The 16,289-nt window shown below is 53.3% G+C and overlaps 1 protein-coding gene across 1 annotated transcript in view; it reads left to right on the plus strand.

Moving 5' to 3' along the window:
• The window catches only part of LOC111144886 (twist family bHLH transcription factor 2), a 49,953-nt gene that overhangs the window by 32,002 nt on the left and 1,662 nt on the right, over window positions 1-16,289 (plus strand). The gene's annotated exons all lie outside the window — the stretch shown is intronic.

The following is a 16,289-nucleotide window of genomic DNA, read 5'->3' on the forward strand; positions in this document are numbered from 1 at the left end:
CGCAGACCAGCAGACCGGCACCCAGGCAGAGCGCCTGCCAAGACCCTCTTCTAGGGACTGAATCCCCTGCGGCCAGAAACAATGTGAAACCCAGAACCCCTGTAACAATCCCAGGTCACACAGCTTTGCCCAGTGTTAATTATGTCTTTGACTCAACGATTAATACCTGAAACTCAAGCTAGACTCTATCGCAGGGAAAGTGGTTTCTGTCCACATCCTTTCACTAAAACATTCTCATTTATGCTTCTTGAGACCATAAGATATGCAGGAGAATTCAGGTTTCTTCTCAGAGGGTGTCCAGGGATTGCTGGTGTTGTAAAGACGGACATAACATGCGTGGAAATCCCTCGTCCAGCCCTGAGGTCACCTTGCTCATAATTTGGGAAAGCACACTTCCGGGCTGTGTCTTGAGTCTGCGGGGATACTGAATATGCACAGACTCCCAGGCCTCCATCTTGGGATGTGGTGACTCTAGGACAGCCCGTGAGCTGAACAGGGCAAGTGCGTCCAAAGAAAGGCAGGGAGGCGTGTGACATTGGAGGGGTTGTGTATTTGGTCAATGGGCGCTCTGTTTTCTGCATGGATTCCCAGCAGCAAGAGAAGCTTCTCCACGAGGGGTTTTCAAGTGACCTCCCGTTGCCAAACCTTCCTGTCAGGGTGGAAGTGAAGTTACCAGGAGAGAGCTGGGAAAAGGAGGGAGAAACGTTTTGTTCCAGGCATCCCTGGAAGATGGAACTTGGGTAAATGCATTAACAACATCCAAGAACATGCTTGAACACAGCAACCGGGCACAGAAGCCAAGAGGACCCCCTGGAAGTCCGGTCCACTCAGGCAGCTTGGAGCTTTCTTCCGCAGACAACACAGGAGCCTCCCCAGGAGCCGGGTTCCTTCAGACGGCAACACTGCAGCTCACTCCACCGTGGCGAGCCTCCTGGAGTCTCGGGTCCCTGTGGGACTTTCAGACCAAGGACACTGTGTGCTGCGGTCGTGGGGACCAGGTGGCCCATCACTTGGAGGAGGTGGAGGAGATTGGAAGTGCTTTCCAGTAACAACCCACCTTCCCTCAGTGCCCCACATCTCCTCAATCAAACAAGGATGCCAGCTGGTGGCCAGGACCCCAATGCCATGAATTCAAGATAGAATAATGTCACCGTATTCATCTTAGTGTTTGCCTGTGTGTTGCTTTTAAGGACTATTTATCAAAGTTAAGTCCTTTCGCTGGTCCCCTTCCCCGCCATCATTCCCTAGCCGTTATTTTGGCTACCGGTGAATTTTCAAGGGTCTGGTAGAGGTTAGTGAGATTAACTCATCAGTTTCTTGAGGGACTGTCTGCAAATTATTTTGTGTTTTTGATCAGCCTTTATGAAAAAACAAACAAAATCAACAACAACAACAAAAAACCTTGCTTTGGCTCTTAAGGTGGACTGGGTGGGGGCCCCAAACATTGACCATCTCCGTCGTGCTCCTCAGGACCCTGCAACTGGGCAAGGCCATGTGACTAGTTGCAGTCAATGTGCTTGGGGAGCAAGGGACGCTAGCCTCTCCAGGCCGAAGTGCGGAAGAACAGGTGTGTGACACCCCAGTCTCCCTCCTGCTGCCCCCCGGGTCCAGGAGACCATGTGTCACAAACGATGCATCCACAAGATGGTGGCGACCCTGCCAGCCCGCATCCTTGGTGGCTGTGCGGAGAGGAGCCCCCATCATGCTGGACCAAGCAGGAAGAATGGACAGGACGTAGAGGACAGGACTGTTGTGTTGCCCAGTGAGATGCGGGGACCTGTTGTCGCAGTTGATTCTCTGGTCCCCCAACGGAAATGCCCTGAGAGGAGAAGGAAGACAGTCTCCTTAACGCCCGGGTCTCTCTCGTGTCACCCCAGAGCCATAGACAGGTGCGCTCGGCTTTGTAAAATGGGTATTTGCTCAGAAAAATGGTCTGAAGTGAATCCTTTCAGATTTCTTTCTTAGAGGAGCTCAGTTTTGAAAGGCACTTTTCACTAAAGCTTTTTTTATAAATCATAAAACTTTTCCAGGGTGTAACCATGGCTTCTTGTATTTGTTTACTAAATGTGGGTCTCTCTATACCGGTTTGCCTTAGAGGAACTCACATTCGATGTGGAGAATGTGCAGTCATGCTGCGTTGTCCCCAGGCTTCGGTTGACTTCTTACCTTTGGCTCAAGGTGTGTTGGCTTCTTTTCAAGGCCCTGCCTTCACTCTGGGTTTTGTTGGCGGTTTCTTCTGCCTACTGACCTTCTTCCTCTGTATGTGCTTGCTGGGTAGTATTTTATTTTAAAGTGGATTCAACCTGAATTCTTTTTTTTTTTTAAAGATTTTATTTATTTTTATTTATTTGACAGAGATAACAAGTAGGCAGAGAGAGAGAGAGAGGAGGAAGCAGGCTCTCTGCCGAGCAGAGAGCCCTATGTGAAGCTCGATTCCAGGACCCTGGGATCATGACCCAAGCCGAAGGCAGAGGCCTGAACCCACTGAGCCATCCAGGCGCCCCCAACCTGAATTGCAGAACGAACGCATCGCATCTCTTTATTGACAAGGTTGCTAATGGGTGTCTAGAAGGGAAGGCGGGTTTCTGGTGGTAGGATTGAAAGTAAAGACTATTTCCTCTTATAAACATGGGCGTTGACATGGCTCTCTTAATTCATGGGGCCTTTCCTGGCAAAAGAATCTGTATGGGATGTTAAGCTGGAGTCCAAGTAGTAATTAAATGCACTAAAAATGTGCAGATAGGGGAAGGGGAATTCGCACGGAAAGGGCTGTAGCCCTGGGTTTAGCTGAGAAATACCCAGGAAATATCTGGACCCTTCAGCTACTCAGCTCTGAGAGTAGTTGCGAGGTGTTGTTTTCTGTCTCTGGATCTTAGCTCTGCTCTCTTTCAAATAGAAGTAGTCACTTCTGGCTTCAAACTCAGGAATTTTGTTGCAATCAGTGGGGAAAAAAAATGGTTCTACAACCCACAGGCACACCTGTGACCCCCAGCCTGTCAGCCCACGCTGATGCTGCCCGAACGGAAGAAGCCAGGACTGTTCTTGGACACACAAAGGATCAGAAATGTTCTTTTAGGAAGAAGGAATCCAGTGCCCCCCTCGGGTAATCCAAGCTGCCCCCTTCCCAGCAGGGGAGGTGCTGCAGCACGTGCAAAGGGCAAGGAGGGTTCTGGAGCTCCTGGATTCGGCAGAGGGTTGTGGGGGCAAATGGAAGCCACGCCCACTGACTCAATGGTCCTTCGAGGCCCTCACTGGACACTGGCTCCTGGGTGATGGACCAGTTAGAAGCAACAGGAGTGTTTAATCTCTACCCCCAAATGTGACATCTGTAATGACCAGAGCTCACTTGGGACCCGGGTGACCCTTCTTAGAGAAGAGTGGGTGAAGGTGTGAGTATGTGTTTATTTGTGGTGTGCGTGTATACATGGTGAATACGTTTGCAGCCCATACATGTACGTGTGTGTGGTGTGTGATAGTACTGAGTATACCCACACACCTGTATATTGTACATATGCACCAGGTACAGAAGTCACTGCTAACCCACTGTGCCCTGTCTGTCCCTGGGCTTAACCACGTCCAGACAGAGCTCCATGCCCACTCCGCATTCGAAGAAAATTCTATTTGTATTTAGACCATAAAATCAGGCCACTTGATTTACTTCTGTAGTACAGGGACACCCCAAATTCAAATAAAGTCAGTCCCCATGACATGGAGCAAGATTTTGTCCCTCCACGCCGCCGAACTCCTCTGTTGACAGCTCTGGACCTGAGTGCCTTCAGTGCAGATCTCTTTTTTTTTTTTTAAGATTTTATTTATTTATTTGACAGACAGAGATCACAAGTAGGCAGAGAGGCAGGCAGAGAGAGAGAGAGAGGGAAGCAGGCTCCCCACCGAGCAGAGAGCCCGATGCGGGGCTCGATCCCAGGACCCTGAGATCATGACCTGAGTCGAAGGCAGAGGCTTTAACCCACTGAGCCACCCAGGTGCCCCAGTGCAGATCTCTTAATGCTACATGAAATCCTACTATATGCCAGGTGGTCACTACCCCTCGCAGACCCCAGCCGCCGGTCTTCACAGGGTGTGAGAGCATCTGGCCTGGGCCACATCAGCTGTGGCAGGGCTTGCAAAAGTTGGGGGTCCCTCCTCATGATGTGCAGGGAATGCTTTGCTCCCAAAGTCCCCTCGGGGAAGGGGTCATTTAGAGCCAGCGATTTCATGCAGCCCGTAGAGATGAGGGGACACGTTCCATATACTGTGCAATCGAAGAGATGGTGTCTCACTTCGGCTTTTTTTTTTCCCCAGAAATGTGTGCTCATGCACATCATTTCTCGTTTTTTTTCTTATTCAGAAATATTTTGAAAACAGTAAGTTCCGCAGATTGATGAGTATAATTTATAAATGCAGAGTTTCAATCCAGGAATCCTGCATTTTTTAAAGAAATTGAGCAATAAAGAGCATGTTCCTGTAGCTCGTGACTTGAGTCCGGGGGCGGAGAACCGTCTGGGACCAGGCAGTAGCACTCTTTAAACACTTGCATCGAGGGCAAAGCCAAGAAGGCTCTGGGGAGTATCAGTTCCCCCGGGTGTGCCCTCCCAGATTGGTGACCGCTGTCTGAGATGCCCCAGGATGTGTGACTCCTTTTCAGACACCACAACACCCCCCCCCCAAAGCCAGGGGACAGCGGCTTACCTGCGGGCTGATAGGGGTCCGCACCTGCATCTGCACTCGCAGTTTCTCCGGGGTTCATGCAAAGGGAGTTCTTGCACTGGTGGGTTGTGAAATTCGAGGTATAAGCCTCAGAAACGAAATGCTGGGAATCACACCTCTTTGTCTGAAAATACTTTTGGGGAGAGAACATCTAACACACCTTCCAGAGGCAGGGCCGATGCCAAGTGCTTCAAGAGCAGTGAGGTAAACTTGACTGTGTCCAGAGGGCTTGGGATCCTGGGGTTGCCCTCCTCCGCCAACAGCAGAGCCCCTCTGTTAGCACCACGGGCCATGATCCCTGGCATGGAGGTCCTGGCCGCCGGGAGACACAGCACCCACCGGGGTCTCTTCCCAGACCTCACCCAGGGCTTTCAGTGTTCACATGGTGGCTGCAACCTCTTTGCTGAGCCAGCATGGCTCTGGGCCTTGATTTCCACCTGTGTATCTGCTGCCCCTGAGGCCCTCGGGCTCCCAGGTGTGTGAGCTCCCAGGTGCGTGAGGTCAGCTGTGGGGGGCGCCAGAGGGTGAGCGGGCCCATCTGTCAGTCGTCCTGCCCCCGGGGGATACAGGACAGGGACCACTTTACCCGCAACAGGAGGGGAGGAGGTGAAAGGCTTGCGGACCCAAAGATAAGAAAGGATGAAGTTCAGAGGTCTGGGGTCACCCTCTGCCGGCTGACTGCTCTGTCGCTCTGGGAGCTGGGAGGTCAAAGGCATGCACATTTTCCAGGTGGAATGGCCTATCTGATAAAACCCACTGTTCTCGGTCTTTGCTGCCTCTCTTGCCTTCTAGTTTGTCCCTAGAGAGACCCAAGTGTTCCCAGGGCATCAGTGTGAATTAGCAACCACTTGCTGAGTGCTGGTAATGCGTTATCTGGTGTGCGGATGACAGGTGACCCCACAGGGAGGTTTGTTGGGGGACGTGTACCCATTCTTCTGGCGTCTGTCCATTGACTGTTTATTCATTCTCCAGCTCTGGCTGGCTGCTAACCCGTGCACATCTGGGCACTTCTGTTTCCTTTCGTTCCACGGTGGGGTGGCACCTGGCTTCCGAGCCACTGTCCTGCAGCTGCCGTGCATCCCTTCCCGAGAGGTCCCCGAGCTCGGGCACCACATGCTGGCAGAGCAGTCCCTTCTGTGTCCTCAGCGCTGGTTGCCATGTGGCCCGTGTGGCCCAGAGAGGCTCTCTCTTCCTGTCTGCTTCTGCAGACAAGCCGACTTTACCTGAACTCGAGGGCGTGCCCGTTCGTTTCTAAATGTGGTGCGTTTCCCAGTGAAGGTCAGTCAGTTTTATCCCCGTGGTGCTCAAGTTTAAGAACGTGAAATAGACCAAAAGTCACTGAGTTCAGAGTTTGGGAAGCAAAAGGCCTTGTCCCTGTTGCTGAAGGACTGGGCTGGCCAAAGCCACGTCGACGCTCCTGGGGCGTCTGCCGTGCCTGCATGTCTGTTGCCCCCACCAGGCACTGTCCTGTGCTGTTGTTTTTTCCAGAGGAATCCCACCTCTCAAGCGTCTGCTGAAGCCAGGGTTCCCAGAGGTGGGAAGGACTGAGGACTGGAGCCTTGTAGGATTCTTCCCCCTCATGCCGGAAGGACTTTGCATTCTTCTGAATAAGTCTGAATGTATGTATCATCTTCCTAAAGTAGCGTGTTGTCTCCGGGTAGTTCAAGAAAACAGATTTAGGTGTGGTTACTCCTGTAAAGAGTTGTCCATTTGGAAAATTGTCTCCTTTTCTGAGATGAAATTTGGGAACTAAATTCTGGTGCTGGGAGGTAGGGAGGGCTCGCCGTCAGACCGATTCATTCCTGGAAACCGTTTTCTATCCCCATTTACCCCTGCTCAAGGGAAATGGTCTCAGAAATGTTCTTTTGTGGTTAAAATTAGAGCTACCCTATGACCCAGCAATTGCACTTTAAGGTATTCACCCAAAGGATACAAAAATACAGAATGGAAGGGGCACATGTCCCCCAGTGTTTATAGTAACCTTATCAACTAATAGCTAAACTAGGGAAGCCGTTCAGATGCCCACAGGCTGATGAACAGATGAAGATGTGGTGTGTACACACACACACACACACACACACACACACACACACTCAGCCCTCAAAAAGGATGAAGTCTTGTCATTTGCAACAACTTGGATGGAACTAGAGGGTATAATGCTGATCAAAATAGGTTAGTCAAAGAAAGACAGGTACCATACAGTTTCACTCACATGTGGAATTTAGGAAAGAAAACATGAACATGGGGAAGGGGGAAAAGAAAAAAGGGAGAGAGGGAAACAAACCATGAGAGACTCTTACCGACAGAGAACAGACCAAGGGTTGCTGGAGGGACGCGGGTGGGGGATGGGCTGGGTGGGGAGTGGGCCCCACCCATGGGAATGTACGCAATGAATCCCTGAATTGTGCTCCAGAAGTCAGGACAGCACTGTATACAGGATACTTAAAATTTAAATTAAAAAAAGAGAGAGAAAACCGCTCCTAAGGAGCACTCCCTGCCGCCTGACCTGGCCTTCCCCAGGTCTCTTGGTGACCCCTGCCTGCCCCGTCAGGTCCTGCTTCCCCTGGCAGAGGGCAGGCTCCCTCCAGCAGGGGGCGCTGCCAGCCAGTGCCACGTGTGGCCTCCTCAGGGACCACCTCCCCTCCCTCTGCTGCCCCAGGTGTCCGCATTGGGGTCTGTCATGGACAGGAAGCACCGAGCTGGAGAATGAGCCCGGGTTTGGGTTCGAATCCAGCCAACACTAGTTAACTGCTGTCTCATGCCTTTGTCAGCCTCCCTCAGAAGCTGCACGTGAAGTTCCCAGCCCCCTCTGGGGTTCGGAGCTATACATCCCACTGGGTGAACCTGACCTCTGGGGTGTCCCGCAAACACCTGCAGCTCAGCTCCATCACCTTTGCTCCTGCCGTTTCCCCCCAAAGCAAATTTCTCCTCTTCCCTCTTCTGCTCTTGGGGTCCTGACCCCTCCTGGTACCCAAGCCAGACCACTGGTCAGCATGCTCTGCCCAGGGCCTCACTGTTGGGGAGTCACGAGTCACCTTGCCCTGAAAGCCCCCTTTCCTCCCACTCCCACCTAAAATATGCCCTGAGACACTTTCAGTCCTCCCTCCCCCCAGGACGAGACGTCCTCGAAGTCCCAGCTCCATGCCCCAATTCTGTGAAGAGCGCTCCAGACCCTTCACCTGCCCAGAGGTTTAATCGTTGCCTTCTCTGAGCCTTTCGTATGTACCTTTTCATAGCTTTTTTTTTTTTTTTAAGATTTTATTTATTTGACAGAGAGAGAAAGCACAAGTAAGGGGAGAGGGAGAGGGAGCAGGGAATCCCAGGAGCCTGGAATCATGACCTGAGCTGAAGGCAGACGCTCAACCAACTGAGCCCCCCAGGTGCCCTGTACCTTTACTTTAATGTGTATTATATTTTGCTACAATCATTTACATCTGTAATATATGTTTATGTTGTAGAGCAATAGAGTTGTAGACCTTGTGTACTTTCACGATACCTTTACTGGAACATGTATTACGTATTTGTTATAATAACTCACTTTGTCCTCTGTCCTCGAGGGAACTGGTGTAGGACAGAGACTGAGTGGTACCCATGACGTGCATCTGAGTGCCTGACATCAGCGAACCTTCGCTTAATGTTCTCTTGGGCCACCGCTGCTGTTGTGGGGAGGGTAGTGTCCTCCAATCCTCATTTGTCAAGTGTGCAAAGACATTTACTAAGTCAGTGTTCCTGGGTCTGGACCCATGTGACAAGTGTAGGAACAAGGTCAGACACATGAGAAGGATGTCAGCCTTGGGCCTTGGGGCATAGCTGACCTGTGTTCTGGGGGCAATTCTGCACCTGCCTGGTCACTTGGCCTAAGTCCCCTCTAGCCCCAGGCCCCATCTCGTCATCTCTGACATGACGTCCCTGGATGGGTCACTCCCACCACAGGCACAGCCTGCGCCCCCAGCCTGAAATAGGGCCCCATAGGGTAAGTTTTTACACCGCCTTCCTTTGCTAGTGGGTTTCATTTGGAAGCTAAATTTAGTGACATATAGAGAAATCATAATTCACTGGTCGAGGTAGTTCCTGGACCTGGAGGCCCCGAGTCCCAGAGGAGGCTGCATCTTCCTGTTACCTGGTTGTCCAGGACTGCTGTCCCTCACGACCTCTAAGCTTGGGGAGACCCTTTGCAGTGTCCTGTGACTCGGGGAGGAGAGATGGGACGGCCTCCCTCAGAGGAAGGCTGGGTAGGCTAACTGGTGGGAGTCACTGGCGCGGACCCTGTGCCTTCCTGCCTCAGCTCCCTTGGGAACTGAGAGAGCTGGCCTGGACAGTCCTGGGGCCACATTGATCCGAGGCCTGGAGACTGGGAGGCACCACGCAGAGAGGGGTTCTGGAAGCAGAACCAAGCCTGCCTTCTCCCCAGGCTGCTGGCAGACCGGCGTCTCCTTGTCAGGAAGGCCATTCCAGACACCGTCCGGTCGAATTCCCAACACCAAGCCCGAGGAGAGCAACAGAGACGGAGACGGAGACAGAGAGAGACAGCTTTGCTTCAGAGCTGGTGTGAAACTCTTACTCCCCTGAGGGACCAGGGCCAACAGCTCTGCCTCCAGCCACCAGGGAGTGTGGGAGACTAGTGTGGGCATCATAAATACAGTCGTTCATGACAGAATTTGCTTTCTCATGCACGGCAGGCAAGCCGGGAATCAGCTGGGACTCCTGAGCAGGTGCCCCACACAGTGGAGCATGGGGCTTGCCTCGGAAGCAGAGAGGGGCCCAGTGGCACAGGAGCACACAGCCTGTGCTGGCCTCCAAGCAGCCTTCCTGGACATCTCACTGTCCCCAGGACGCACGGGAGCCACTTGGCCTGGGAACCCAGGAGGTCCCTCCAGGGCTGTGCTGGGTGCAGGGTCTCAGCCTTCTCCCAGGCCCAGCAGCAGAAGCCCATCAGCCCACTGGTGTCCTGGGAGCCCCGTGGGGCTGGCAGGGGCACCCTCTCCACCCAACCATTCCTGGGAAAGCGGACTCTCCAGAGGGGAATGGGCCAGGCCCCAGCCAGCAGAGAAGCTCCTGGATCTTGACTCTGGCCTGTTTTGCAGAGTGCTGTGGCCCCACGGCGGTGGCCTCCATTTGACTCTGGGAGAGGGCTTGGCGGCTAGCAGAGAGCGAGCAGAGTGTCCTGCCTGTCAGAGCCACTGCTTGGCCTAGGGACAGTGCACAGACCACCCCGTATGGCAGGGACCCCAGAGGGGCTGGGGAGGGGAGGCTGCGCAGTAGGGTAGGGTGGCCAGGGGCACAGGCGGCCAGAAGAACCTTGTAAAAATCTTACATGTCTGACGGCTTCTTGATTTGTGTTTGCTTGGGTGAGAGTGGTTTGCCTTTACCCGTCCTCTCCTAGGGCCTCTGTCATCCTGTAGGAATGTCCCCTGACACTCTGTAGAGAGTCCAACTTCAGGTGGTAGAGTCTGACCTATGGGAGGACAGCTGGCCCCTCCTGCCCTCTGATTTGGAAGTGGATTCTTACAATCCCTGGGATGGGGTGGGGTGGGGGGTGTGTGTTTCGTTTTTGGCCTTTGAGACCGCTCTGGGGAAGGTGCACAGAAGTCGGCAGGGAGGGGAGGGGGACTAAACCATGAGGATGTCCCCACCGGCCCCGCTGGGGACCCCCATGTATGGCCCCCACAGCGGCCCGTAGGGGCGGCTGGATCTCTGCCTTTCTGATCTGCCAGGTGAGCCTGGCACGGCTCCTGTAGGTGTTGGCGCCGTGTGCTAGGGGTGGTCTGTTTGCGGCCTGCCTGGAGCTGCCTGCAGGTCCCACCTGGAAGGAAGTTGCAGATTTTGTCCTCTGAGAGCAAAACCTCTTATTTCCACTGTCTCTGGAGAAGGCATTTGTCCTGGAGACAGCCCCAGGGGCAAAGCGGCTCTGGGAAAGCGCTGAAAAGCCTTCAGCAAGAGGGAAGGAGCAACCCCCCTCCACTGGGCCTGGTGACCTTCTCAGAGTTTTTAGGGCCTGTCGCTGGCACCCTGGCTGCCTTTCCCTTAGGGTGAGTAATTGTGGAAGTTGCCGGCTGGCTGCACAGCTGTGTCCACTTCGTGTCCCACCTATGCCGGCTTACAGAGATCCAAGCCACAGCACACAAGAGGCTCAGGGCCCAACATCCTTGTCGCGCCAGGTTGGGGTTTCTTCCCCAGATGGATCCCCAGGGTTTAAACCAAGCCCTGGCACATAGTAGGTGCTCGATAAACTTCTGTGGAAAGAGGCCTACAATGAGGAGGTCACGTGGACTCCAGCGCAAAGCTGGCATGGGAGTGAAGCTCTGTAAGCCTTGAGCTGGTGGTCTCAGGGTGCCCTCAGTGGGTGTTTTTACAGATGCCCAAGCCGAGGCCTGGAGAGCTGAAGCCACCTTCCCAAGGTGGCAGTGACCACAGTGGCAGCACCAGGATTCAGCTCAAGGCCTGAGCTCTCAGTTCCTGATTTCCCGGAGCTTCCAGAATGCTCGAGTCCCAGCACTGCTGCCCCAGTATGTACTGAGCTACTGGTTCATGACCCTTCTAGCACCAGAATTCCGAATGTTAACTGCTTGGCTTTCCTGGGGCAAAGCCTTCTGGGTGGCATGGAAGGGGTTCTTCAAATCCGTGACTCAACTTGGTTTGCCGATGTCTTACTCAGCGTCTCTGCATTCAGGGTCCCGGGTGGCATGACCTGGCCTTTGGTTCTTCTGCCATTTGGACAGGAGTCAGAGTCGTGTCTTGTTGGCATTTTATGGGGAGACTGTGCATGGTGGGGGGCTGGGGGTACACGGACTATTTCTTTACCCGCCTCGCAGTTTTGCTGTGAACCTAAAACTGCTCTAAAAAAATAGTCTTCGGCAAAATAAACACGTAAGAAAAATAAATAAGATAAAATGGGAAGTGTTTTCTCATCTGTAAACACTGGAACAGCTTAAGTAATACAGATAGGAAGGTTCTGGAAGATTCTGTGTAATGCTTTTGTAAAACAGTCTGGTTCTGGAAGATTCTGTGTAATGCTTTTGTAAAACAGTCTGGTTCCAGAGTCTTCGTAACCTGGTCGGCTTATCTCACAAATACTGAGACATTCAGATTTCCCCCTTTTCTTGAGTGAGTTTGGAAAAGAGTGCGAAATCGCGGGCATGGTGATCACGGATGGATGGGGCTGACTGGCGTGGGGTCCTGAGGCCTGTGGGGCAGGCGGGAGCGTGGGGTGCCTGGGGACCCATAGGTACCTTCGGCCTCTGAGGCTTTTCCTACCAGCGTTTTTGTTGGCCTGTTTGTCTTGCCATGGGGTGATTGTTCCGTGACTGGTGGCCATACTTGCAGAGATAGGGACCCTAAGTACTTTCCTCTGGGTGGAAGACGTTTCCAGGTAGTGTGTCCCCAGAAGTGGCTCCCGGGGGTACATTTTCTGAAGCTGTATATGACTAGCCTTGTGACTCCTGCTCCCCCACACAGTTCGTGGACCCTTTTCCAGAGAAACCCCAGGCGTCCTGGGATTGCCTGTCCGCGGGCACCAGCAGGAAGCTCTCCTGGTCTGGTTCTTTTCTGCCTCTTTTTATGTCTGGAAGCCAGTGGGAAGTTTTCTGAACTCTTGGAGTCCAGAACTTTCCTTGTGATGTGGCATGACTGCCCATGTTGTCCGTCGCTCTTCCCAGAACTTTGTGTTCCTTTTAATCTGGGACTGACAGTCTCCCCTAAGCACAGGGACATATCCCTCTGCATCTTGCCTGGGGCTGCGTCTCCTCCCTCCTTCCACATTCTTTGTCTTTTGCTCAGATGCTGGAGACCTCCGCGAGTCAGTCTCTGATTTACTGATCATTTTTCATCAGTGTCCTTTTGCTATTTTGCTCCCATTTCTTGCAAAATATGCCGCTTCCATACTTTTCTGTGATTTCCAAGAGTGTGTTCCTTGTTTCCTGGCTGTGTTTCCCTTTGAAAATGGAGTATCCTCATTTTATCCACCCAGACTCCCCTGGCTTCTCTCCAAATGACGAATTCCTCCGTTCTGAAAGTTTGTTCCCTGTGCTCGGGCCATTCATGAAGTGCTCAGCTCGCCGATTTCCCTACCGTGGTCCTGATGTGAACCATTCCTTGTTTTCTACTCGTATTTATGGGCCCGTCAGATTGACATGGGTGGGTGGGATCTGTGCCTCCAGCCCACCCTGGGGTGGGGGTGGGGGGCGTCTTCAAACTGCCAGGAGGCTGTGTCTGGGCTCAGCCAGGGGACAGAGGGCCCCAGCTGAAGAACGGTGGTCAAAGAATGCTGGGGTGGGTGGGGATGCTGTTTCCTGTGGGTTGGGCAAGAACCCCATGGGGGCAGGTGGTCAGCTACCAATGAATGTTCACCTCCAGATCGCATATTCCCCCTAGCCCAGTGCACCTGGGAGCCCAAGAGTTGGCGGGGGCGGGGGGCGGATGTTTTCAGTGTAGTGACTGCAAGGAGAGAGAGACACAGGTGGCTACAGGAGATGGCTGGCAGGGGGTAGCCCCTTTTGGTGACCTGGACAATGTCAGGGTCCTGTGGAGGTAGAGTCCTCTACTTTCCTGCCTAAAGGGACAGTGAGGGCCAGAGCAAGGCCCTCCGTGGCCATGCCCCTAGGTTTGTGTGGGCAGGGCCTGGCTCCCTGAGCCTCACGTTCTGCCCCTCCAGCCTCCACTGGCAAAATCCCAGGGGTGTGTGTGTGTGTGTGTGTGTGTGTGCTGTAGTGACCAGAGGTAACATATCTGTGTCCTTATTATTTCCCTCCTTATTCCGTACCCTGTTTTTTTCAGCAGTCCAGCGAAGTTCAAGGTGCTTTGTCCCTTTCCTTTCTGGCTGCAGAGTCTTAATGCCATTTCCGTTAAAAACGTTGTCCCTATCTATCTATTCTGTGTTCTAGTTGTTTCCAAACATGTTTCTTCTCCCCTCTTAGATTTCTCGGATTCTTTTCTGGGCTTTTTAAAATATTTCTGGCACACGATAGAAGCTCCATACATGTTAGGAAGATGGATGAAAGGATGGGTAGATGGATGGACGGTGGATGGTGGAGAGATGATGGAAGGGTGGGTGGGTGCGTAGATGCATAGATGGTGGTTGGATGGAAGGAAGGAGGGGTGGATGAATGGACAAACGGAAGGATGGGGGGATTGAGGGTGGGTGGAATGATGGATTGATGGATGGATAGAAGGTAGGAGGGAAGGGTGGGTGGTGTGTGGATGGTAGGTGGGTGCATGGATGGGTGGTGGGTGCATGGGTAGATGGACAGAAGACCTTATAATAAATGCCCCCTTAATCGCCCTGCCTCCCTTTTTGGAGAATTCGTGTTGGTGTTTCACCTATTGGATTATGTCCTGGAAATAAGAATCAGTGAAGACCCTTTACTGTGCACTGGTGCCCAAGGTCCCGGTGTGGGAGAGAGGAGCAAAAGTGCTCTCTCAGCGTAGCCACGGCCCTGCCACTCTGCCCGCTACCCCCCTTCCCTGCAGGGCAGACAGAAGCAGAGTGTGAACCCCAGACAGGGCATATGCGTACGGTTTCAGGTGGCTGTTCTATGCGGGAGGCAGCCCTGGGCCCCAGGTGTTTTGTGTTTGTTGCCGAGAACGCTGCCCGTGTCAGCAGACATGGTTGGGGTCAGGGTGACATCAAGGGGCCCAGGCCCCCAGCTTCTCTGTCAAGAAGACTAATGAAGCTGCTCCCTGCGGGCACATGCAGCAAAGCCCTAAGCTCACCACTGCTGGGGGACGGCCGCTGTCATTTTTGGCTTTTCACGGATGATCCTGTATTTCCCCTCGGAGGGTTGGCACAGCTCATATATCAAAAATGGTTGTAATTATTCCCTCTCTGAGGAAGGCTTCCATTCAGCTTTCCCTAGCTGCCCCCCTGATTAATTATCTAATTACAACCACATTCTCCGAGAGAGAGCAACCTTTGACTTTCTGCCTGGGACCACTCAGAAAGGCAGATGGATTTGGAGTGTTCAGGGCTTGAAGGAAAAGTAGTGTGTATGCGTGTGTGTTTGTGTGTGTGAAAACACCCGAATTCCGGGGACAGTGTGTCTTCTCAGACCTTTGTCTTGGCTCGGCAGGGGTTTCTGCAGTTCTCTGGGGGGTCTGTAAGGAAAGAGCTGAGAGTACGGAGACAGGAGGAAGCTTCCTGCTGCCCAGGGCCCAGTAGGATCAGGGACACACACACACACACACACCCCTTGCTGAAGATGTCACCTGTCACTGTATCAGAGATCCTTCTGTGTTTTCATACCTTTCCACATCATTGTCCCAGAGCCTGGGGTTGACTGTCCTTGACCTCTTGTCCTGGAGGGAAATTCCTCACGGTGACCCTTCTCCCAGCCTCCTCCTTGGTAAAACCATTCCTGACTCCTCCCCACCCACAGGCCCCTGCCAGCCTCCCATCTCGGCTTCAGTTTACCCCCCACCCCCGCCCAGGGCAGCCATCAAGGGCTCTCGGTGAATGGACTTGTCTGCTTGGGTTATGAAGTTTCTCTGGTTATTTCTGTGTTTGTTCTCCAGACGTAGAAGTGCGCACGCCATGTGCATCAGGCGGTGGGCTAGGCACTAAAAACCACGTGCGACCAAAGGGCTTACCAGTCAGTCTTAAGGAATCGCTAACGAAGCTCGGGGTTTTCCTGGGAAGGATGCTATTGGTTCAGGGCTGATTGCAAACTGGCCACGGGTTCTGTAGGACTGGGGTCCTGCAGGACTAGGTGATCAGCCACCCACTGCCCCCCGGAACAGCTGGTGACAGGTGGGAAGTTGTCCTAGCCACGAGTTGCCACCTTGGAGTAAGGTGTGGGGCCCACCTGTCCTAACCCTCAGTCCCTTCAGCACCCAGGTGCATGAACTTTCCAACAGGTGTCGCAGTCCTTGACCACACACTCGTGCCCAGCAATCTTATCCCCTTCCTTCCACCAGAACTCATGACCTTGGGCTTACAACAGCCACAAGTCTCTGAAGTCTGGGCATCACACACCTGAGCTTCTTCCCAGCACATCTTCTTCAGCAAGCCCCGTGGCACACACGGTAGCCGGTGTGGTCTGGGGACCCCACCGCTGGGTCTCTCTCTCTGCCACTCCATCCGGCCTTCTGTCTGAACCCCCACCCTGTTTCCAGGCTGCAGGGTCAACTAGAAAGACAGACCCTCCTTACAGGAAGACAGGAGGCTTCGTGGGGAGCATGGCCTGGTCAATGGGTGGGCTCCCCACCTGGTAGCTCGCTGGCCAGTCCCACGGCACAGGGTGGGGTGGGAGGGGATGCCCCTGCGGCCCCCGGAGAGACTCGGCAAGACGCACTGTGCAGGTTTCACTGCACGCCGTGGGCAGGCACGGCCGCCTTCGCGCTCCTGCGACCCTTACACCCCCTAGTGGGGCCTTTGGATGTGGGACAGTTGTGTATCCTGATCACAAAGGCGAGTGCTAGAATCGCCGTGTGATGAGCTGTCCTAGGACTGCACACACACCCCACACATACACACCACAGCACAAAAACATCACACCACACACACAACCATGCAAACCACACACACTACACACAAACACACATCACACCACACACACCACACACACCACACACACCACACACACATACAC

Source organism: Enhydra lutris, unplaced genomic scaffold, assembly GCF_002288905.1.
Source record: "Enhydra lutris kenyoni isolate GAN:26980312 unplaced genomic scaffold, ASM228890v2 scaffoldscaffold1, whole genome shotgun sequence".
Taxonomy (NCBI): domain Eukaryota; kingdom Metazoa; phylum Chordata; class Mammalia; order Carnivora; family Mustelidae; genus Enhydra; species Enhydra lutris.